The sequence below is a fragment of the Oryctolagus cuniculus genome, chromosome 11 (assembly GCF_051225735.1).
Source record: "Oryctolagus cuniculus isolate XC-2025 breed Fujian yellow rabbit chromosome 11, ASM5122573v1, whole genome shotgun sequence".
Classification (NCBI taxonomy): Eukaryota; Metazoa; Chordata; class Mammalia; order Lagomorpha; family Leporidae; genus Oryctolagus; species Oryctolagus cuniculus.
Window position 1 is genome coordinate 79,812,790 of NC_142877.1, and position 22,772 is coordinate 79,835,561.

A 22,772-nucleotide genomic window follows, 5' to 3' on the forward strand; every position below is an offset into this window, starting at 1 on the left:
AACAGCTGGCGGTGGGCCAGGCTGAAGCCAGGAGTCAGGAGTTTCTTCTGGATCTCCCACATGGGTGCAGGGGCCCAAGTACTTGAGCCATCTTCTGCTGCTTTCCATGGCACATTATCAAGAAGCTGGATCAGAAGTGGAGCAGCCAGGTCTTGAACCAGTGCCCATATGGGATGTTAGTGTTGTAGGTGGTGACTTTTCCCAATATGCCAGCCACAACACTGGTCCCAGGACTTTGCCATTTCTGGCCTGAACTACTGCCTTGTTGTCATACCTGGCTTCCTTTGCTGTAATCTTGTCATTCCTCCTCCAATTCAGTTTTCTTTTAAGGATTTATTTATTTAATTTGAGAAGAAGAGTGACAAAGAGAGAAGGAGAGCAGAGCTATTTCCCACTGGCTGGTTCACTCCCCAAGTAGCCATGATGCTGGGCCGGGCTGAAGTAGGAAACTGCATCTGGGTCCTCCATGGGGGTGGCAGGGCCCCAAGCACTTGGTCCTTGTGCTGCTTTCCCAAGAGCATTAATAGGGAACTGGCTCTCTGTTATGGGGTGCTGGCATCTCAGGCGGCAGCTTTAACAGGCTGTACCATAACATTAGTTGCTCATCCAGTTTTATCTGGTTTACTTTTGTGTATCTGGTATTGACTGCAGTGATTACAGCATAGTAGGCAGGTGAGGTCTTTTCATTGGATGGGTGCAAATATGGATGAATGGATGCACACGTATGTGGGTCTTGTGAGGCACACTATCGTAGTGCTGCTTTGCGTTATCAGAATTCCACCTCACCTCATTCATGTACTCACAGGATTATGGCAAATAGTTGTGTGGAGTGGTCAGAAACTGTTGTTTCACAGGTTCAGAGCTTCTTTTTAACTTTCATGTAGACCAACAAATGAAACGGAGATCAAAGACCTCCTTTCCCCCATTATTGATAGAAGAAACACAAAGGCCCGGAAGGGAGATCAAGAAATCTTACTGCAGCTGTGCGGCAACCAGTAACTCCTGGGGTGGGATGATGAGGAAGGGCCTCCGAAAAGCAGTCAGGAGTTAAGCGGCATCCCAGGCATGGGTATGCTCAAGTGAGCAGGGAAAGAGAAGACAATGTGCCTCTAACTGGATGGTATTTGTTGGGACATGATGAAGGTAAAGAATTTTTACAAATCTTAAGAATATCCTATAGGAATGCATGAAGTAGGCCATAAGGAAAGTTGTAAGCTAAGAGCATGAAACATTAATTAGTTCGGGGTATAAAGTAACATTATGGGAGACTCTGGATGAGAATGATTGTGTTAAAGTAATTGATAACTATGATTCATCATTGTCTAGAAGTAGGATCACCATTTTGTTTACATCCAATCAGAACAGTACTGTGAATAGGCTATTCGAAAAGGGCCAGAAATCCATGCCAAACACAATGAGGGCTCACCTCTTCTCAGTTCGAGCATGGAAGAAGGAAATGAGTGAGAATGCAATGCTTCAGTAACTCCTAGGAAACTCCTAGGAGGCAGTGTGGCAGTGCACAACTTTCCATTCTGTCTTGCCAAAGGACTAAGCCAGTCTGGAAAATAGATTTCACAACTCTTGTGAAATACACAGGTTCTGACTTTAAAACAGGCTTTGGCCAATGGAACTGTTCACCGATTAGCAGAGATGTCCTGGAGCAAGAGTATTTGCTTAAATCTCTTAAGTCATGGAGCCACCCCTTTTGACTTAAAAGGCCCATTGAAAATCTCTCTTCCTTTCATCCAGGGAAGAAGGAAAACTAAAAGGAGGGAAGGAATGATACTGGCTTATTGACAGTAATAATCGCATTGAGAGCTAGCATGTGTGAAACCCTCTGTATATTTAGGGCACTGGACTCAGCGCTTTAGTTGCATTATCTTATTCAATCCTCGCAACAACCCTATGAAGTAGGTATAACTTGCTGTTTCTGAACACATCTTCTCTGGCAGTAGAAGATCATCCACACTGGTGCAGGGGAGTTGGGAATTCGAGTGGGTCAGACTGTTTCTGGGGCTCATCAGGTGACCTGGGTAAGCTTGGTGTGCCCACCTGCAATTCGTAGTTATAATAACTATCTTGAAGAGTTGCCTTGAAAGTTAGTGATATATTTTATGCTGGGTCTGACACAGTGGCTAACACAGAGAAAATATACCAGCAAAGGGGACTAATGTCAGGCCCTATATGATTAAACTCTGTTCTCATATTTTAAAGTTAAATAAAATTATTACTGTCAGCATCTTCCTCCCCACACTGCCTTTTTAATTTAAGTCCACAGAAAAGAGAGTGCTGGAGCAGGTCAACAGACCAACTCAGGATGAAATGGAAAATGCGCTTTGTTCTGGCTAATGATTTTTTGCCACTCTGTTAAATAATAGCAGATTTTGAGCCCCAAGAGTTAGTATTAGAAATAAGATCCTAGTTTCCCACAAGTTCATGCCTGAATATCCAGCAGAGACTGAATCAGAAAGAAAAAGTTCCTGGAGTCTAGAAGCGAAACAGGCCAGATTATTTTCAATTAATATTTGAATTTCCAAAGAGCAGGGCAAAGCTCAGATAAGAGACATCAAGCCACAGGCCGTCCTGGTTACGAACCTCCCTAACAGGATTCAGGTGATATTAGGAGAATGGGTTGTTTTAGGTTGGTTTTTGTTAACTTCAGATGTCAAAGGCTGTTTGAGTGCTTTCAGGAAAATAAAAGGTAAAAGTGATGAACAGTGACATGGTGCGAATGGTTCATAAACAAACTAATAATACTACCAGTTTATGTCATTAGAATCCTGGGCAAGCTACAAAATTATTCTGGAGGTTGATCTTAATTATTTTCTCGTGAAGATTTGTTTTTAGTTTCTCTTTATCATTTTTCACTCTTATTTTTCTTTCCATATGTTTTCCTTGTTTTAAATTTCATATATTAAAATGTCGTGTAGTTAATATTCTCAGTTCAGCAGTTGCCCTTTTCAGAGGAAGTACTTTGCCAATATTATAAGTAACATAGCAAGTAATAAGGTAATAAGAGGGCCTGGAATTACTGCAGCTAGCCTTTTTTTTTTTCTTTCTTTTTTGGTTTTACATCTCAATGAAAGGAATGAGGGAGGGGTTCAGAGAAAGCAATGTATATCCACATCTTTTTAATACATTTTTATTAATTTGTTTTCATTTGAGAGAGAGAGAGAGAAAGAGAATCTTCCATCTGCTGGTTACTCTCCTAAATGCCTATGCTAGCCAAGGCTGGGCCAGGTCAAAGCCAGGAGCCTGGTTAGGGTTAGGGTTAGGGTTAGGGTTAGGGTTAGGGTTAGGGTTAGGGTTAGGGTTAGGGTTAGGGTTAGGGTTAGGGTTAGGGTTAGGGAGCGGCAAGGAACCTAGTACTTGAGAGATCTTCTGCTACGTCTTAGACTGCACCTGAGCAGGAAGCTGCAAGCGGAAGCAAAGGAGCTGGAACTGGAACCCAGGCACTCTGACAGGGGATGCAGGCATGCTGGGTAGCGACTTAACCACTCTGCCAAGCTCCTCCCCCAGTGTGGTACCCATTTCTATAAACCTGTCCCACTATTGATCTCTGAAGTTGTTTAAACTTTGTCAAAACATATCTTTCAGGGGACAGCATTTAGCCTAGTGGTTAAGGGGCCAGTTACGTCACCCTTGTTCCACATCAGTACCTGAGTTGGAGTCCTGGTTCTGCTTCCTGCTAATACAACCCCTTGGGAGGAGGTGCTAATGGCTTTCAGGGGTGGGGAACCTTTCTTCTGCCAAGGGCCATATGCATCTTTATAGCATCATTCGTGGGCATACAACATTACCTGCTTAAATTTTAGCCTTGGCAGGGCTAGACCAGTGATTCTGTGGGCCTTATGCGGCCCTGTGGGCTGGATGTCCCTTACCCCTGGTTAAGTAATTGGAGTCCTGCCACTCACGTGGGAGATCTGTATTGAATCCCCGGGTTGTGGATTTGGCCCTAGCAGCAAGCCATTCTGGACATTTGGTGAGTGAAGCAGCAGTTGGGAGCTCTCTTTCTCTTTCTGCTTCTCTCTGTCCCTCACTACCTGTCTGTCTCTCTTCTCTCATTCATACATTCGTAGATACCTTTTAGGTCTTTGTCATAGTTTCTAAATTCTAGAGAATTTTCTTTATATCAGTGCTTCACAATGCAATTGCTTAGAGAGTCTAAAAGTTCAGTAAGGCTCATTATGAAATCCCCATGCCTGACCAGTGATACTCCTTCACCCGCATGTTCTCCATCATTACCCACAGCTAATGCTTTTGTCTATTTTTAAAGATAACTTTGTCATTGTTGTGTATCTGGACATCTCAGGACCTTCTAATGTGCTCAGGTGGTTGATTTGAAGACCTGCCTCACAGCCGTCTTCCCTCAATTCTTTATTTCTTGGGTTGTTTCATAGCTTCTACCATTGTTAATGAGAGGACAAAATGCCATCATTTTGTGTGTTTGTTCTCTCTGGAATATTTTCTTAAATAATATCTGCTCTTTCTCCTCCTGTCTTTAAATTTGACAATCATTTGTGATAATGTGGGTGTATTTTTGTCCATTGTGCTGGGCATTCAGTCTGGAGTCCTGGCTCCTTCCATTTTTTTAAAATTTTAATTTCCTCCCTCTCACGGCTTTTTGGGAATCTACTTATTACATTACAATGAGATCTCCTGAATTAATCCTCTGATTTTTCTATTTTTGTTCTACTGTTTACTACTTTTGTTACTTTTTTTTCTGAAAAATTTCTATAATATTTCTTTCAGTCTTTGTTGCTTTTATTTTCTACAATCATCTTTGTTAACTTTTCATACATCAGCTTTATGGAGGTATAATTTACATACACAGACTTAAAATTACACTCATTTTAGGGTATAGTTTGGTAAGTTTTCACAATATATATTCAGTCAATACATGGACTGTTTCAGACAAAAGCAGAAATTTTCCTTGTGCTCTCTTAGTTTTATTGTATATATTTTTCATTATTTTACTTTTAACCTGTCAGTTTTTAAATTTAAAGTAGTTTCTTATTCATAGCACATGGTTATATCTCTCTTTCCTCTTCATGTAGACAATCTCTGCTTTTTAATCAGAGTGCTTGATTTCATTTAATATCAATACATATGTGGTTGAATTTAAATTTACCCTTGTGCTGTTGATTTTCCCTTGTTTGTCTCATATAACCTCTTAAAATTATTTAATTAAATCAATATTTATGATTTATTTAATTAAATAAAACATTTCATAGGGAACAAATTTCGCACATACAGTTTTAATAGCATAATTATACTTTCCATCCTACCTTTCCTCCCTCTTTTTCTTTTAATTTTTACAATGGCATACTTAAAATTTTCTTTATAATTACAAACTTGACTGTCTAACTAAATAGAGAATTCAACAAGTAGTAAGCAGAAAAACCACTGTTCCTCAGGAGTATAGACAAGAACTACAAACAGTCATCTCAAAATGTCAATTTTGCTCTTTTCCATTATGTCATGTGTAATCCTCGTTCATTTTCCCTGTTTTTATACCAATTTTGAATTAACTGAATTCTTCTCTGGGATTTCACATTATCATCCCTCTTGGCTTATTCATCCTTAAATTTACTATCTTTTCAGCTGCTCTTTAAAATGTTGAGATAATCTTTTTATATATTCTGTTTTTATTTCATGGATGTGTTTTTTTCTTTTCATCTCTGTAAACACATCAATCGGTTTTTGAGATTTCTTCCTCTGCACTGTCTCTCCAATTTGCTTTACTGTCTGTTTTGTCTTTCTTTTAAAGGGTCAGCATTCTGGCGCAACAGGTTAAGGTGCTGCTTGCAACATCAGAATCTTATTTCAGAGTGCCAGTTCGAGTCCCACCTGTTTTGCTTCTGAACTAGCTTCCTACTAATACACCTGGGAAGGCAATGGGAAATGGTTCAAGTACTTGGAGCTCTGCCACTCATGTGGAAGACCAGGATGGAGTACCTGGTTCCTGGCTTTGGCCTGGCCCAGCCTGGCTGTTGCAGCCATTTTGGGTACTGAAATAGTAGCTGGAAAATCTCTGCATCTCTCTTTCTTGCTCTGCCTTTCAAATAAATAAATATTAAAAATATGGTATTGGAAAAATAAAATTGTATAAATATATAACATTTGGGGCTGGTGCTGTGGCTAAGCGGGTTAACGCCCTGGCCTGAAGCACCGGCATCCTATATGGGAGCCAGTTCTAGTTTATGGCAGACTGTGTGATGAGACAGGACACATGGAAACACATCCCTGGGTATAAATAAGCATTTTGTGGTCTTCATAGACGTCTATGACTAAAATCATGCCATTAATCAAATCTTATAGAATGGATTTCTCTTATTCTTGTCCAATCAAAACTTCTCATGAACAATCATATAAGTTGAAATGTAGTTTTTAAAAGCTGTTGCTGCTAAGGCTAAATGAATGAGTGGTCCTTGAGTCAGAATTACAGCATCTATTTTGCCTGATCCAGCTAATTAGCATTTATGGGAACACATACTCACAGACCTTTGAGTGAAATCTCCTTCCTCTTCACTCTCGCCAACTCACTTTACTTCCTGCTTTTCCTTGCCTGGATTTGGTGGTGTTTTGATTTGGCTTTACTGATTAGGTTTCAGTTTGTTTCGCCCTTTCGGTTTCATGAAGTCCTTAAATAGAACTCCTTTGTGCAAGAGTACACACAACTTTGACTTGTGCTCCTTAGAAGAGGCCCCTTTTGGGGCCGGTGTTGTGGCGTAGTGGGTCAAGCCTCCTACAGTGCCAGCATCCTGTATGGGTGTTGGTTTGAGTCCTGGCTGCTCACTTCTGATCCAGTGCCTGGGAAAGCAGCAGAAGATGGCCCCCCTGCACCCATGTGGGAGACTTGGAAGAAGCTCTAGGCCACTGGCTTTGGATTGGCTCAGTTCCAGCCATTGTGCCCATTTGGGGAGTGAACCAGTGGGTGACAGACTTCTCTCTTTCTGTGCCTCTTCCTCTCTGTAACTCTGCATTTCAATAAATAAATAAATAAAAATAAAAAAGAAGAGACCCCTGTCGTTGACCCTCCGTTGAGCAACCTGTTCTTCCCTTTTCCTGCGTTGGAAGTGGGAGAGCCAGACATTCTCCAAAGTTTAAGGAATCTGCCTATTACTAGGATTACTAACTTTCCTCTTGGTGTTTGCAACAAAATGGATGCAACTGCAAAACATTATACTTAGTGAAATAAGCCAGTCCCCAAAGGACAAATACCATATGTTCTCTCTGATCTGTGGTAGCTAATAGAGCACCTAGAAGGTAATTTATAGAATGATAACTTTCACACAATCAACAGTCTCCAGAGTGTAGTTGGATTTTATGAAATTTCTATATTAGAAATATCTTTACTTCTTTCTTTTCCACTCAAGAATCCAACCAGAAATGTTAGCAACAGGGATGTTAATGGAGTGTCTTTAAATCTTTTCTTTGTGAATCATAATAAGTTTTTTTGATTTGAACTTCATGATACTTGACCAAGACACCTCAATGAATTTTTAAAGCTTTTTTTTTGGGGGGGGGGGAGGGAGTCTTATCAATGGAAGCAATGGAATTTTTATTATGAGCCTGTGTCTGAGAAGCCCACATTGGGGGGAAAAATGAAGCAAATTTTATTAATTGGATTAGGATCAGCCACAGAACTCATTTCTTTGAGTGTTTTTGGACCCAACGCCCTTCTTGGAGCTTTGCACAGCACAACTAGAAAACCTGGTAGTCTTGCTCATATCTTAAACTACAAACAATAATTCTGTGAAGTCGAAACCATTGACCAATAACAGAATAATGCCATTTGGAATGTTGGAACTGGACTTTTATGCACTGCCCTTCTTCATCATTACTATGTCCCTGTAGGCAATTTGGTAATTTTTTGGCTCTTTTTCTTGTGATTCATGATGATGACTCAGGAGGCAAGGATGCCTGATCTTCTGCCCTCTCCCAAACTCTCTTCTCTCATCTTTATCCAACTTGGCCTCACCTGCCTGGTTCTGGTCTTACGTGTTGCCCAACTCTCCACTTCTCTGTGCCTTCGAAATCTCTCTTGTTTATCAGTGTCCTCTATTATATAATATCCACCAAGTTTGCACTTATGTGTTCTGTTACCTTGTGAGCAACACCAGCATCCCACCCTTGCTCTGAGTCATCATCTCTGATTACTTCCAGTCACGTACTCTTTACTTCAAATTAATTACCGATTCTTAGAATTTCTAGGTCTAAAATGTCTTTTTATCATTATCTTTCCTTTTTGGACATAGCTTTGAGTATAGTTCATAGTAAAAAATTTGCTGAACACAATACATATTAATTGTCTTCTTTTCCAAATGTCTGTGTCATCTTTCTGGCTTCCTCCTTGCTCATTTGTACTCATCCTGACATTAATATTTAGATAAAGATGTTAAAACTTATTTCCTATGCAATATTTATGATGGCCTTTTGAAATACTATTAGTTTTAATCTTTTTCTTAAAAACATTGATTGATTGATTTCAGAAGCAGAGTTAGCGAGCGAGAGAGAGAGAGACAGAGAGAGACAGAGAGATCTTTTATCCTCTGGTTCACTTCCCAAATCACTGCAATAGCCAGGGCTGGGAGGCCAGGAGCCAGGAGCTTCATCTGGGTCTCCCACATGAGTGGGAGGGGCCCAAGTGCTTGGGCTATCTTCTGCTTTATTCCCAGATGCATTAGTAGATCGCTGGATTGGAAGTGCAGCAACTAGGTCTCCAACTGGTACCCATATGGATGCCAGCATTGCAGGCAACAACTTAACTGGCTACACTGCAATGCTGGCCCCAATAGTTTTAATATTTTTTTAAAAAAGATTGATTTATTTATTTGAAAAGTAGAGTTAGAGAGAGAGACAGACAGACAGAAACAGAAAGATTGCATCCTCTGGTTCACTCTCCAAATGGCTGCAACAGCCAGGGCTGGGCCAGGCTGAAGCCAAGAGCCAGGCGCTTCATCTGGTTTTCACATATGTGTACAGGGTCCCAAGCACTTGGGTCCTTCTCTGCTGCTTTCCCAGGTTCATTTGCAGGTAGCAGGATTGGAACTGGAGCTGCCAGGATACAAACCAGTGGCCATGTAGGGTGCTGGCACTGTAGATGGTAGCCTAACCTGCTGTGCCACAGTGCCAGCTCCAGTGGTTTCAATCTTCAGGTAGGATTTCCATCTGGTAGACAGCCAAGTTTAGTAATTTTTCTTAATTTTATGTTACAAAGATTCAGTTTTAAACTGTGGTTTTGTTTTGACCAAGTATTCAGGGATTAGTGAGAGAGAAAAGGAGTTGAAGCATGTTTGTATTGTATATGACAGTGTGTATGGCATTGTGTATGACTCAAAGCCATTTTTACATTGCAGCCAGTCAAAAATCTGAGTTTACATATGGGAATGTGTCATGTTTCATAATGTCAACTGATGTGTACTCATAATTTAACTTTCTAGTCTCTCAGTTTTCTTTTCTATAAAGTAGACATATTAGTTTTGTTTTTCTTTCTTAAAAATTTTGTTTTCATTTTATTTGAAACACAAAAAGAGATAAATGGATGTATAGTTGGATCAATAGATGGAAAGGTAAATAGGTAGATAAGAGAGACAGAGGCAGGGAGAGAGATTTTTCAATCTGCTGGTTCACTTCCCAAATGTCTGCAACTTCCAGGCTGGCAAAAGGCCAAAGCCGGGAGCCCAGAACTCTGTTGGAGTATTTCACACAAATGGTGGAGATTCAAATACTGAGCCATCACCCACTGCCTCATAGGATGCACTTTAGCAGTAAGCTGGAATTGGGAGCAGAATTATGACTCAAACCAGGCACTCCCATATGGAATGCTGACATCTCAAGTGACATTCTTTTAAAAAGATTTATTTATTTGAAAGGCAGAGTTACAGAGAGGCAGAGGCAGAGAGAGACACAGAGAGAAAAGTCTTCCATCTGCTGATTCACTCCCCCAATGGCTGCAATGGCCGGAGTTGAACTGATCCAAAGGCAGAAACCAGGAGCTTCTTCTGGGTCTCCCATGTGGGTGCAGGGGTCCAAATACTTGGGCCATCTTCTACTGCTTTCCTAGGCCACAGCAGAGAGCTGGGTGGGAAGAGGGGCAGCCCGGACTTGAACCAAAGCCAATATAGAATGCCGGTGCTACAGGGGGTGGCTTTATCCACTACACCACAGTGCTGGCCCCTTAAGTGCTCTTTTTTTTTTTTTTTTTTTTTTTTTTTTTTTTTTTTTTTTTGACAGGCAGAGTGGACAGTGAGAGAGAGACAGAGAGAAAGGTCTTTCTTTGCCGTTGGTTCACCCTCCAATGGCCGCTGCGGCCAGCGTGCTGCGGCCAGCATGCTGCAGCCAGCGCACCGCGCTGATCCGATGGCAGGAGCCAGGTGCTTCTCCTGGTCTCTCATGGGGTGCAGGGCCCAAGAACTTGGGCCATCCTCCACTGCACTCCCTGGCACAGCAGAGAGCTGACCTGGAAGAGGGGCAACCGGGACAGAATCCGGCGCCCCGACAGGGACTAGAACCTGGTGTGCTGGCGCCGCAAGGCGGAGGATTAGCCTAGTCAGCCACGGCGACGGCCTTTAAGTGCTATCTTGACCACTATATCGAATGCCTACCCCAAGATAAAATTTCCATCTAGTATCTTTCCAAGTATCGTTTTTCTTTTATTTTCTCTCTCCTTCCCCATCAGGACACCAGTTAACTACATTCTAGCTTTTTGTTTTTACACTATTTCTTCAGTGTCTTTTCTGTGTGTTTTATCATTTTTTTCCCTCTCTGGGCTATGCTCTGGATATTTTCTTATAACTAGCTGTTGGGTTTCTAATCCTCTGTTTATCTGTGTCTAATCTGATCTTATATTCATCCATTTAGCTTGCGATTTGCATGATTTTACTTTTACAATTTCTATTAATACATTTTTTTCAAATTTGCCAGCAAATTTTTATAGTTTTCAGCTCATGGCCAGATTATCTAATCTTTTTTAAATCTTTTTATTTTATTTTTAATTTTTTATTTATATAAGCTGAACAAATTTCATGTATTTCATATATATAAATTTAGGAGCATAGTTATACTTCCCTCCCTACCTCCCTCCTACCTACACACCCACTTCCCTCTTCCTTTCTTTCTTATTCTTTTAATTTTTACAATGACATACTTTCAGTTTATTCTATAGTTATAAGATTAACCTTCCACTAAATAAATAATTCAACAAAAAGTAAGGAAAAAAAGCCAAAAACACTGTTCCAAGCTGTAAAAATGAGGGCTATAAACAATATCTTAATTTTACCCAGGTCACTGATCTCTAGATCCTAGGAATGCAAATTTAATTGTGTAATTAATGCAAATTTTTTAGCATAGGGCATTGCTCAAAATATCCCTCCATAACTAGCAAATATTATAATCAATCCAGAGATAATACTTTTTTTTTTTTAAATGTCAGGCTTCACCTGACCCATAGATGTATTGGCTTGCATGGTGTTTTGGTTGTTTTCCAATATTAAAAACATTTGAGCAGTATTACATGAAATATGTTTTGGGCTTCTTTTGAAAAATCTGAAGATTTGATTATAACATTTGACCATGGTCAAAAATTCTATCAAGTTTACCCTAGTTGCTACAACAATCTATTGCTTTACACTAAGGATATTGCCTTAGTCTGTTTTTCGTTGTCACAACAAAACATCCGAGACTAGGTTTTATAAGAAAAGAGACTTTATTTTGGCTCATAATTTATGGAGACTGGAAAGCCCAAGATTGAATGGCTGTATCTGCTCAGGGCCATGTGCTACTTCACCTCATGGTGGAAAAACAAAAGAGGAAGCAACACTTGGCAAAGAGACAAAACAGAGGTGCTGTTTCACTTGATAAACATCTACTCTCTTGGTATCCAGCTGCTACAAAAAAGGACAATAATTTCTCTCAACAATTTAGCGATCCAGTTGCCTCTTAAAAGACTCTTCCTCCCTCTACTGCCACAGTGGTAATTATATTTGACTGTGAGTTTTGATGGGAGGAAAACCCCCACAGACCACAGCGACTGTGTCTAGTCTTTGATTACCAGCTGGTTTCCAACTCCTGGTCTGGGGAGTTTTGGTAGACCTGTCTTATTGTAGCAATTTAAATATTAGATAGATACTGTGCTAACTTCTGAGGGGCTAGCGCTGTGGTGCAGCGGGTTAACACCCTGGCCTTAAGCACAAGTATCCCATATGGGCGCCAGTTCGAGACCTGGATGCTCCACTTCCAATCCAACTCTCTGTGGCCTGGGAAAGCAATAGAGGATGGCCCAAGTCCCTGAGGCCCTGCACATGCATGAGAGACTGGGAGGAATCTCCTGGCTCCAGGCTTTGGATTGGTGCAGCTCTGGCCATTGCAGCCAAATTGGGGAGTGAACCATTGGATGGAAGTCCTCGCTCTCTTTCTCTGTCTCTCCTCTCTCTGTGTAATTCTTTCAAATAAAAATAAATAAATCTTTAAAAAAATAAAAGAGTGACTGAACTGCACTTTTCTGATGGCCTTTCTGATATGGTTTAAAGAGTTGTAAAGCTACTAATACTAAACAGTGACTGAGACACTGTGGTAGGTGCAACCTCTTTCTTGGAAAAGACCCCATTCCTGCTCTCATGGAATTGGGTGTCTAGTTAGAAGAAAAAGACAAATACACAACCACACATCAAAGAATAATGTGGTTAGTTAGTCCAGTCATAGAGCTACAGAGAGTTGAGGTACCACAGAGATAAGAGATTTGTTGGGATGGAATCTGTGAATTCTTCATGAAGAGGTTTACTCATCTGCAAATACATTTATGGACACTATGAAGAGGAATGGGTGGTATGTGCCAGGCAAACAGAAACTGCCCTTAAAGGACACGGAGTCTAATGGGAGAGATCAGAACAAATTGGGACCAGTAAAGGATGAAGAGCAAAGATTACAAGGGGAAATTTGCCAGGTAATTAAGTACAGCGCTGATTTCTGTCTGAGGCTAGGGATGTGGAGGATTTTGAAATAACTCCCACATTTGGAGTTTGAGTGACAAATGAGTGCTCAGGTGATAAGAATAGGTAGCAGTGAGATTCAGGTAGATTAAGTCAAGGAAAGTAAGATATGTTATTTGGATTTCAAAGAAAGGAAAGGATTTTTAATAGTTATAAATGGAAATTTGGTGTGATAGGGAAACAGCAATAATTAAGGCATGGGATATAATGCAAGTTCGGGCCTGATCAGTAACTCTACTTAATCTCTTGATAGGATGGAGTGAGAGAGTAGAAACAGAGGAACATGGCTTCAGGTTAAGTAAGACCATGAGAGCTGTGGTAAGGAGTTTAACTTCAGGAAATTGGAAATTCCAGAATATTCTCAAGCTTGGGAAGACAGGCAAAAGCTAAATTTAGATAAGAATTCTGGTGATAAGTTTGAGGGCTGGACTGTAATGATTGTGTGTGTGTGTGTGTGTGTGTGTATGTATTTGTATTTGTGTATGTAGAGGGTGTTAGCTAGACTGAGACTGATGAGTCTCTTAATGATTATTGAATATTTTGGTGAGTGATGCCCAGATATTGCCACACCTTATCTTTGGTTTTAGGATGAAAGTATTATGTGAAAAGAAAGAAAAACTCACAAATAAATGTTGTGCATGATACTCTACAGTTTGAATTTTCTAGGAGACTGGTGTTATTGATGAACCTTATTTGTCATGAGGACATGGAGTAGGAAGAAGAAAGAAATAGGGGTGGAAAATATTGTTACCAGTTGCAGCAGCTACCTGATTATCTGTTAAGATTTGCATAATGTTTTCCCTTCATTGTCTCCCATTCTAGCCACCAGTGTCTTTAACAAAAGGGAAGCAAATATAGAAGAAAATGTAATGAAAGCATTAGCTAGATATTTATTCCCATCAGCTGTACTCAACATTTTACAGATACTAAATTACTTAATTTTCATAACCACATTAAGTGGTAGAATTTAACATCTCACTTTAGGTTTGCAATAACCAAGACTCTGAGAAGGCAAGTCACTCTTGCAAGGTCAAGTAATGAATCGGTGGTAGAACAAAGATCTAAATCCAGGAATATTCAGAGTCAAAGGCCATTCTCCCTCCCAAAAAAGTATCATATTGTTTTGCATCCTTATAATAACTCAGAAAATAATCTTAGGAAAAGTAATTGCTAATCTGTATTTCCCAAACTGACATAGCATAGCCCAAATCTGGGTGGTAAGGAAAGGAGCAGATCATTAGAGCACAAACTTTTTTGATTTTAGTCAAGCTTGACTTTCACTTACTAAAAGACCTGCTATCACTAAACTAGGCAGCTTTAGTGTTTTTTTTTTTTTAAGATTATATTTGTTTATTTGAGAGGTAGAATTACAGACAGAGGAAGAGACAATGAGAAAGGTCTTCCATCCGTTAGTTCTTTGCCTTATCTGATTATAAGAGTCAGTCTCTGCTAAGATTAGAAAAGATTAGAAAATAGTTTGGTATAGCACCTCTCAGAGGAACATAAAATTTAAATTGATAAATTTATGCACCACCGTGAATTCTTTATGATTGAGTTGTCAATTGCTTCCTTCAGGCAGTAAGCCAATGTTTATTAAGTAGCTATAATGGGCAGAATGCTTTGCAAGCCTTGTGGAAATTTTCAAAAGAAATATCTGTAGACATGACTTCCATCACAAAAGTTATAATCTAATGAAGATTGACAAAATGTATAACAGTGGAGGAGATGAGAACATGCATAGCCGTAAACTCTATGACATGAGACCATGCATGGCTCCCTCCAAAACAATGATCAGAGACTATAAGAATGCTCAGAATTAAGTGGGCATGTTCTTCATAGTCATTGAATATGGTAATAAATTCTGAAAAAATGCTCAAGTCTTTATAAAATTGGAAATCAGAGAAGTCTGTAGAACTCAAATGCTGAGACATTTTTATGACTTCTTGCAAGCATTATGACTTTTTAGTTTTTTCCCAAGTTATACAGCCTGTGATGAATAAGTGATATAAAATAGAAAAATTTCAATTCAAACCAATTTAGTATGCAATCTTTGACATTTTTCATAGAGCTTATAAACTCCATTATTTTTCAGAGTTGCAAATTTAAACAGAGATACTTGAAGGCTAGTAGGGCTAAATGAAGTGGTACATAGAATTATCAGAACAAATATTTATGATATCATAATAAATGGTGCTCAGATTAACTCCTCATTAGAACATTTATTATTTTGAATTTAACAGTAAAATGAGGCATCATATTGATGGCATGGTTCAGTGAAAAATATATTGAAGCAGCAACTATTCTCTGGGCCTTTTTCAGAGTTGAATATAGCTGTGAATAATTGCTGATTAAAAATTAATAGTCATTCAAAATAGTTGAAGCTACAGTAGTGATGGTGCATGACTCGCATCAGTCATGGAATGAAGCAGCTTTGGAATTAGGGTTTTGAATTATGAAAATTCTTGGTTTTCACAGTTCCACTCCATGTAGTACCAGAAAAGTAATACTTGAAAGAAAATGATGTAATAGCTCAAGCTAGATGAAAACAAGGAATTATGGTTCCATTTCTGACTTAGAAGAAAATGATTAGCTCTTGGGGTGGGCATTTGGCACAGTGATGAGGTGGCTTCTTGGGACACCTGCATCCCTTATTAGAGTACCTGGGTTCAAATCCTAGCTTTGCTTTCAATTTCATGTTCCTGCTAATGTGCATTCTGTGGGGCAACAAATAATGGCTCAAGTCCTTGAGTCTCTGTCACTCATGTGGGAGATGTGGATTGAATTCTAAGCTCCTGGTTTCAGCCTGATGCAATCCTGGCTGTTGTGGGCATTTGAGCAGCTAACCAGTGAGTGGGAGATCTCTCTGTCTCTCTCTGAAATTCAGATAAATACATGTAAATAAATAAAGGTTTTAGAAAATGATTCACCTCATACAAATATTGTATCTCTATGTTTATTGATCTTTTTACTTATCTTCTCTTCAAATAACTTTTTAAGAGGGCCTAGGGTATGTTAGATACTGCTAAAAAGTGATAAAGTAAGAAAATCATCTTTGCCTTATTAGAACTTATATAATGGTGGTAAAATAATTGAAAATAAATGAAAATGAAATTTTGTAATGTGCAAGGTCTTTGAAGGAAAATATAGGATGCTGTAATGGAAAGCCAGAGGCTGATGGTGAACCAGTTTGGGGTCAGGTGGTTAATAAGGTCTCTCTGAGGAAGTGCATTTGAGTAGACATGAATTGGTCAGTTCCAAGAGATGGAAAAATTCAAGAGCAGCAAAGGGTAGGGCTATGCCAGGCCCAGGAAACAACACATACAAGAGATCTTAGTGAGAAAGCATGTGGCACGTATGAAAGAGAGGAGACTCATGTGGTTGGAGCTTAAGAAATAAAAAGAGTGGTCATGGGTTGAAATGGGGTTCAAGAACCTAGATCAGTGCAGGGCTTCTCAAACCTTAGTTGGGATCAGGGGATTGGATTTGTGTTAGAAGGACATGGGGAGCCATTGAGTTTTATCTGAGTACTTCCGGGAACCCAAGAGTTGTGCAGAAAAAGGATTGAAGGGATCCAAAAGGAAGCAGAGAGAACAAATAAAGGAAAGAAACTTAATGAATTTCCCAGCTGGCAGATGCTGATGGGAGTTTCCTAGAGGGCTGATGGTGTATTTGGACAGGAGGGGCCACACCCAGGAAGCAAAGTGGATGAAAGTCATGAATCAAGTGCTGGGATGAAGGAGAAAGAGATTTTGAAAATACCCAGCTTTTTGATTTGAGAAACTGGTAGCCTGAGATGCCATTATTTAGATGGGCGGGGCTGGGAGTAATGATAATACCTACTCCACTAGGCAGCCTTGATGTAATCTGGAAAGGTCTTCACATTTTCTGGGGCTGATTGGCACATAAATAGGAGCTATTTATAAAAACTATATTCTCTATTAATATGTCATGGACACTGCTATAGTATTTATAAAAGTACTAACAATTTTTAAATTAGACATTTTTGAAACATTATTAGTTTCATAAGCAAAATTTAGTGGAGGGGGAAGGATTTCCCCTTTATCTCCCACTCCCACATGCATATAGCCTCTCCCATATCAATATTCCCCACAAGGGAGGTACATATTTTGTAATTAATGAACCTCTCATTTCTTCCAGTGCTCTTAGTTAATATAAAGGTTCATTCTTGATGTTGTACATTCTATGGGAGTAGAAAATATGTTTCTACCATTCTAGTATAATGCAGAGTATTTTCAGTGTCTTGAAAATCCTCTGTCCTCTGCCAAATTATCTCCCTCTCCTCTTTAACTCCTGGAAACTCCTTGTCTTTTCATTGTCTCCACAGTTTTACCTTTTCCAGGATGTCATATAGTTGGAACCCTATAGCATATAGCCTTTTCAGAATTGCTTCTTTGACTTAGTAATATACATTTAAGTATCCCATATGTTTTTTTTTCATGGCTTGATAGCTCATTCCTTTTTCTGATGAATAATATTCCATTTTCTGGTTGAACATTTCCATTATTCATTAACCAGATTACACACTGAGGGACATCTTGGGTTCTTCCAAGTTTTAACAGTTATGAATAAAGCCACTATAAACATCCATTTTCAGGTTTTTGTGTAGTCATATATTTTAAGCTTATTTGGGTAAATATCAAGAAATACAATCATTGAATCATATGGTAAGAGTATATTTACTTTTGTAAGAGGCCTCTAAAATTTCTTCAAATATGGCTGTACCATTTTGCATTCCCAGCAAAAGCCAGTGAAATGTTCCCATTCCTCTGTGTCTTTGCCATCATTTGGTGATGGGAAGGTTTTTGCCACTGTAATGGGTATGTAGTTGTATCTTATTTTTCTTAATCTGCATTTCCCAACACTTTTAAAAAAACTCAGATAAGTGATTCATTTTTTCCCATTGGGAAGAAATGTCTTGGAAAAAAATTGAATATCAAACAGTACACACCACTGAATTGTAAAGGAAATAGTGCATTTAGAGATAACCCACCAATCAGAGGTTGCAACCAGCTAACGGGACTTAACATATAAATAAATTGGCCTAAGAAGCCCTTTAAGGGCTCTAAGGCCCTAAGAAGCCCTCCTCTGTCCTTGAAGAAAATTGCTACTATTGAAAGTAATAGGGTTCAGAAGTGCTGCAATATTTGACGTTAATTATGCTCCCACAAACAAGTTCCTTTGTAGAGGATGGAGGGAATATGGATTATTAGAAAAATTGGGGGAATAAAGAATAAAATTGGAAAATAAAGAACTGATAAATTCTAGTCAGAAAAGCCCTGGTCATGTATTCACTCCTGGGAACATCAGCTGTCTTTGCTCCCAGGTCAGGGCAAACTAGAAGTGTTCATGTCTTACGTTAGAGAAAGGATTTTAGTTATCGCAAGTATGGGCATTACTTTTATTATAGGATGAGTGGGAATTCTAATGGCTTTTAAAGCAATCAGATTCATGAGTGTATGGCAATTTTCTTTGATGTCCTGTGGCCATTGGTCAGTGAAGACCCAGAGTGAAACCTAAACTGGCAAGTCAGAAAACTCAGGTTGGCTTAATTTTAACTGTTATATGACAAATAGAAATCAAGTAAATGGAATAAGCATCCACAAATGCTCCAGGGACAGTATTGAACTTCTGAGGTCAGTGTAAACACCCAGAAGGTAAAGGAAATCCTGCAATCTTATTGTAGGGGGCTCTAAAACTCAAGAGCAGACCCTTGGAGTCACATAGAGAATTGCCTTCTTCAAGAAGGACAGGAGCTGGAAGGAGGTTTGGGGAGCAGAAGGGAAACTGGGGCCCAGGTTTGAATTCTGAGGGAATCAGGCATGGAGAGGGCTTGAGCATCTCACAGGAGAGCTGGTGCCATCCAGAATGTGTCTCAGCTCACGACTTACCACTTCACATCCACTAGGATGTGCAGAATAAAAAATACAGATAACAACTAGTATTTTCAAGGATGTGAACTGGAACCCTTTTATATTGCTTGGGAGAATGGAAAATGGTAAAGTCACATTGGAAAACAGTCTGGAAGCTTCTCAAATATTTTTTAAACTATTTTATTTATTTAAAAGGCAGAGTTATGGAGAGAGGTAGGGAGGGACAGAGAAAAATCTTCTATCCGCTGGTTCACTCCACAAATGGCCGCAATGATCAGGGCTGCGCCAGACCAAAGCCAGGAGCCAGGAACATCTTCCAGATCTTCCACATGGGTGCAGGGATCAAGGACTTCAGCCATCCTTCAGTTCCCAGGTGCATTAACAGGGAGCTGGATCGGAAGTGGAGCAGCCAGGCCTCAAACTGGCACCCATATGGGATGCCAGCATCACAGACAGTGGTTTTACCCACTATGCTGCAATGTCAGCTCCTCCTCAAGTGTTTAAATGTAGAGTTATCATGTAACCCAGCATTTCAACTCTTAGGTATTTACACAAGACAGAAGAAAATATATGTCCACACAAAAACTCATACAAAAATGTTCATAGCAGCATTGTTCCTAGTTGCCAAAAAGTACATCAATTGATGAATGATGACATAAAATGTGATATAACCACATAATGAAACATTATGTGTCAATCAAAGGAAATTCAGTACTGATACATGCTGTAACATGGATGAAATATGAAAACATTATGCACTGTGAACGAAGCTAGTCACAAAGGAGCATGTGTGATATGGCTTAGGGTTATGGAAATGTTAGAGGTGGTAACTAAGTGGTGTGGGGCTCATTTTGACATCAAGAATTACCCTAAAATTAATTGTGGTTAGGTTGTATAATTCTGAATATACTAAAAGCTATTGAATTATAGACTTTGGGCTGATGAATTGTGTGGTATGTGATTTATAATTCCTGTATTTCCTCCCAAACAAATGTGTCTCAGCTAACATTGTATCATGGTTTAGTATCTTAATCTGACAAGAGTGAGCAGGGCAGATTCCCCAAGAAGGGATTGAAGACAGAGGACAGAATTGGCCCCATTTTTATTTCAATGAAGTCAATAGAATTTTAGGTGAGAGTCCTGTGTAATTTTAATGAATTCAGTTATTTGGTGTAACCTCTGCCTCTGAGACTGCCAGCAGCAAAAATTCTCTTTAAAAAGAGAGAGAGAGACACAGAGAGAGAGAGAGACAGACAGACAGACAGACAGAGAGGGAGGGAGAATGAGTGTTTGGTAGAGTGGTTAAGATGCTGCTTGGGATACCTGTGTCCCATACTGGATTACCTGAGTTCAAGGCTTGGCCCTGCTCCTGACTTCAGCTTCTTACCAGGGCAGAGCCTGGGAGGCAGCTCAAGTAGTTGCCTTTCTACTATCCATTTGGGAAACTCAGCTTGAGTTCTAGGCTCCCAGCTTTAGTCTGGCGCAGGTCTTGCCTGTTGCAGGCAGCTGGGAAGTGAACCAGCAGATGGGAAATTTCTCTCTGTCTGCCTGTCTCTCTTTGTCTTTCTGCCTTTCAAATAAAAAAAGTATAGAAAACCATGAAAACTAAATCCAAAACTGAAATAATGCCAGATGTTTCAGAGAAAACACATTAGGGAAAAAATTGAAAATGTAGGTTTTATAAAACAGCATACAGATGGTCCCCAACTTAAAATGGTTATATTTTTTTTTACTTTATGATATAGAAAAGGCAATAAGTGTTCAGTAGAACTCATACTCCAGATTGTGAATTTTAATTTTTTTCCAGGTTACCAAAATATGGTTCAATACTCTGTGTTGGTCGTGAGCAATAGTAGCAAGCTGTAGTTCCCAGTCAGCCGTGTGATCATGAGGGTAAACAACTGATAACTCCACAGTACTGTGTTGCCAGCCTGTTTTTTGTGTTTTGTGATTTCATATCCCATCGTTTCTACAAAATGCCCATCTGTGTCTCCTCTACTCATGTAATCATTCTGCTTTTCACTTTAATACAGTATTTAATAAAGTATATGAGATATTTAGCACTTGATTATAAAAAATAGGCCTTGGGTTGGATGATTTTGCCCATCTATTTGCTAATATGTACTTTAAGGCTAAGTTAAACTGTGATGTTTGGTAGGTTAGGTGTATTAAATGTGTTTTTTGACTTAACAATATTTTCAGCTTATAAATGGGTTTTTCAGGATGTAACCCCGATGGTAGTTTGAGGAACATCAGCACTTTGAAGGAGAAGAGTGCTCAGACAGAAGAGCAGGTCGTGCCAGCTGAAAGAGGGACAAGAAGAAACAATTTCTAATTTTTAATTTAAATCTCAATGTTTTCTGGATATCTAGCTATCTTTGTATAACATCAGTTTCTCTTCTTTGCCTTGTCACCCAGTTTATTTATGACTCTGAATGAAATTAGCTGTAGTGGTTAAGACCTTCAAGTCTGGAGTCAGGTACCTAGATGAGAAATTGTTAAATTTTCTCTGTCAAGGGCCAGATGGTAAACATTTTAGGCTTTGTAGGCTATACTGTCTCTGTTGCAATTACTTAACAAATGCAGATATGGACAATACAAGTTGCTGTTGTAACACAAAGGCAGGTATAGACAATACATAAATGAATGAGTATGGCTGTGTTCCAACAAAAATTTATTTACAAAAAATGGCAGTGGAAAAACTAAAAGATACCACAAGAAAAAAAAGCTGTAGACAAATGCCCATCATGAATACTAATAGAAAAATCTTGAAGAGAATACTGATAAGCATAGTATTCAATAGCAGTATTACATGGGGCCGGCACTGTGATGTAGTGGGTAAGGCAGCTGCCTGCAGTGCTGGCATCCCATATAGGGGCCAATTCAAGTCCTGGCTGCTCTATTTCTGATCCAGCTCTCTGCTATGGCCTGGGAAAGCAGTTTAAGATGGCCCAGATGCTTGGGCCCCTAAACCCATGTGGGAGACCTGGAAGAAGCTCCTGGCTCCTGGCTTCGGATCAGCACAGTTCCGACTATTGCTGCCAATTATTGAGTGAACTAGTGCATGGAAGACTTCTCTGTCTTCTCTCTCTGTCCCTCTCCTTCTTTGTAACTCTGCCTTTCAAATAAATAAATAAAAATTTAAAAAGTATTATATGCCATGACAAAGTGGGATTTATTCCTGGAATGCAAAGATGGTTCAATGTGAAAATCAATCAATATAATATACCACATTGTCAGAATAAGGGGAAAAAACCCATATAATCATCTCAATCAGTGCAGAAAAAAAAACAAAACAAATTTCAATACTTTTCATGATAAAAACATTCAACAAAACAATAAAAAGACATTACCTCAACTATTAATGGCCATATATCAAAAACCTAAGGCTGACATCATAGTCACAGAAAGCTCATCTAAAATCAGGAATAATACAAGGATTCTCACTTTATCAAGTTGTATTGAAAGTCCCAGCCCGAACCATCAGGAAAAAAGTCTTCTCAATTAGAATGAAATAAGTGCAAAGATCCAATATAGCTGAATAAGGTAAAAATGTGCTGATTTTGACCTTGGGACGATACGAACATACCCACATTACCAGGGGACAGTTGGAAGGAAGTTTTCAGTGGAGAGTATACGGGAAGAAGAGAAACTTTGTGGAGCATTAGCGACGGTGCAGCCAGTGGCTAGTGGGGACACCATCTTCCTGGAGCAAGGTAAGAGGAACATGTGGTAACCATCATCCACTAGTAATATTGTCTGAACCAGAGCCTCGTGATCCCTGCTGACTTTGAGTCTAGCCCGAAGTGCTGGCAGGGGACAGGGTGCCAATCTAATTCCTTGAGGGGAGAGCACATTGCTTTCCTCCCCTGTGCCCGCTAAGAAGCCC

General features: G+C 39.5%; 1 long non-coding RNA gene across 1 annotated transcript in view; it reads left to right on the forward strand.

The window, feature by feature from the left end:
- Positions 1 to 980: 980 nt before the first annotated feature.
- Positions 981 to 22,772, forward strand: part of LOC138844402 (uncharacterized) — a 162,710-nt gene continuing 140,918 nt past the window's right edge. The window contains exon 1 of the long non-coding RNA XR_016216193.1: positions 981 to 1,143. This is a non-coding gene — a long non-coding RNA (uncharacterized LOC138844402). The remainder of the gene's footprint in view (positions 1,144 to 22,772) is intronic.